Source organism: Petaurus breviceps, unplaced genomic scaffold, assembly GCF_028583685.1.
Source record: "Petaurus breviceps papuanus isolate PSGF00001 unplaced genomic scaffold, PetGlider_PUasm1.0 175, whole genome shotgun sequence".
Taxonomy (NCBI): Eukaryota; Metazoa; Chordata; class Mammalia; order Diprotodontia; family Petauridae; genus Petaurus; species Petaurus breviceps.
The window spans coordinates 36,213,451-36,216,361 of NW_027185764.1; positions in this window are offsets into that span (position 1 = coordinate 36,213,451).

Here is a 2,911-nt window from a genome sequence, read left to right on the forward strand (position 1 = left end):
TCTGTCTGTCTGTCTGTCTGTCTGTCTGTCTGTCTGTCTGTCTGTCTATCTATCTACCTGTCTGTCTATGTTATTTGTAGATATATATTTTTTTCCTGGGCTTATGGGGAAGATTCAAAGAAGTCAAGAGGTAGAAAGTGCCTTAGAGAAATTTAGTTCTAAACTTAACTGAAGCATGAATCCCTTCTACAACATCTCTAATAAACATCCAACTAGTTTCTACTAGAACACTTGGAGGGAAGTGAGCTCATTCATAATTTCATGAGACAACTTATGTATAATTTTCATTAAATTCTAATTATTAGGTAGTTCTTCCTTCTATTGGGTTAGAACGACACATAGGTAGAATTTCCTTGAGACTGAGATCTGGTGGCAGAACAGCTACAGAAGAATGGAGAACTGAGTCCTGAAAACTTGTGGTGGTGGAGCTTCTTCTGAGCAGGATCCCAGGAGCCCAGAGCCAGGAGGCCAGGAGCCAGGAGCCTGGCATCCAGAACCAGGAGCCCCAGAGCCCAGGCACCAGGAGACAGGAGCCCAGGTGACTGAAGCATGACCAGGATGCTGAGCCTTTGTTTGTTTGTGGCTTGGTTGGACCTTGAATTCCTTGGATCAGAAATGGTGAAGTAGCTGACATGGACAAGACCCTGTGAACACCAGTGTGGAGCAGGAACTCCCCAGGGAGCTGGTCAAGGAACTGGAAGCTGTCTGCCAGTGAACTCAGGTGACAGTCTGGTGAATTCAGGTAGAATCTGGGACCATGTAAGGGGATCCAGAGAATCTGAGAACAGGTCCCAAGTCAAGATAAAGAAAAGACCTCTCCTTAGGTACTGAGTAATTATGGAATTATAGTTTACTAGTCACCTAAGGGGTGGAGGATTTTGTGTATAATAATTAGTAAGACTTTACTGAATAAGTGACTGATTTTACTTTGATTACTTTGACTATTGTTACCAATTAGTGACTGATTGAGTTAATCAAGACTTTGCCCCAAGAGTGGAAGACTTTGAAACTACTGATAAGTGACTAATTGAGTTAATCAAGATTTTGCCCCAAGAATGGAAGACTTTGACTGTGTACTTTGATACTTCTGATAAGTGACTGATTGAGTTAACTTGAGTGATTATTTTGTGACTGATTGAATTAACTTGAGTGACTATTTTAGTTTGAGACCATGTTGTGAATATTATATTATGATTTTCTGTGATAATTTGAAATATTGTGAGTGCTGTATTTTGAATTATGCTGTACCTTGATTTTCCATGGATGTTTTGCTTTTGTTATGGAAAAAATAGTGTGATAACTAAAAAAAAAGTAGGAAGCCTTGTCAAAAGTAGACAAAAGGATCATGTCCTGCATAACAATGGAAAGGCAGACAGAATTTAGAGATTAACATCAGGTAGCAATGACTCAGTCAAAAGCTTTCTTTTAAAGGGTAGAGTTAGCATTCCTGGAAGACTCAAAAGAATAAGGAATGAGGTAGAATACCAAGAAAAAGACTTGAATTGGGAACAACAGAATAGGCTCCTATTGAAAGGATTATGGTATGAGGACCAGCAATTAGAGTGACAATGCTGATCTACGAATTTTTATTGACCTGAGTCTCTTTACAAATATAATCTTCTTTTAAAAGATTAAGATTATTAATATATTTTCTTTCCATATCATTTATATTTCCAAATGTTTTTTTTTTCTCTCTTTCTTCCATCTCCACCCCACTGAATCAATCCTGTATGGAAGATTTTGGAAATAATATGAATATTACTTGTTTACAATGAGAAGTCATAGATGTGTCATTATATATTATGGAAGGAAGTGAGCACTTAAGTGGTCAAATATATAATGGAATGTGATTGACAAATTATTTTCTCACCTTAATACATTGAAATATTATAAGTATTATTTGTTTCCCTTTTATTGAATAGGAAATGGAAACTCAGAGATTATGATTTATTGTTGATCTTATGGATAGTTCAATCAACCGTTCCTTAAACTTGTGAATTTCATAAAAAATACTTTCTCAAGGATATGGTATTCTAAAGTTTAACGAAATCAAGGACAACAACACTTTTTTTGTTTTTTAATTAAATTTTATGTTTACTTTTAGTTTGCATCATTATTTCCACAAGATATTGAGTTACATGTTTTCTCCCCTTCTTTCCTCTACCCACCACCCCAAAACAGCAATCCCAATGAATAAACCCCTTCCCCAATATTCTCTCTCCTATATCCTCCCCCATGCCCCCTCCAAATTCCCAGTAGGGTAAGATGGATCTCTATGCACCAGTGCCTGTATATCTTATTTCCAAGTTGCATGAAAATAATAATTATACATACATACATACATACATATATATATATATATATATATATATGTACTTTAAAGCATTTTATTTTAAAACTGTGAATTCCAGATTCTTTTCCTTTCTCCCTCCTCACCCACCCTTACTGGGAAGATAAATAATTCAATATAGGTTGGACTCATGTAGCTATGCAAAACCTTTCCGTAGTGCATATATTGTGAAAGACTGGCTGTATTTCCCTTTTCCTATCCCTCTCCACACTTGCTTTATTCTCTACTTTGATACTGTACCTTTTCAAGTGTGTGCTTCCAACTTCCCTGCACCCCAATCTGCCTTCCCCTCCATCAGCCCCCTCTCATCTTCTCCCCCCCTACTTCCCTGTAGGGTGAGATACCCTTTTTAGTGTGTATGTCATTCTCTCCCTAAGCCAAATTCAATAAGAATAAGGTTGACTGATATTCTATTGCCTCTCTATTCTTCCCCTCCATTGTAAAAGTTTTCTATTGCCTCTTCTACATGAGATAATTTACCCCATTCTGTCTCTCCCAATATCCTCTCATTATATTCCTCACTCACCTCTTAATTATACCATTTAAATATCATCTCTTCTT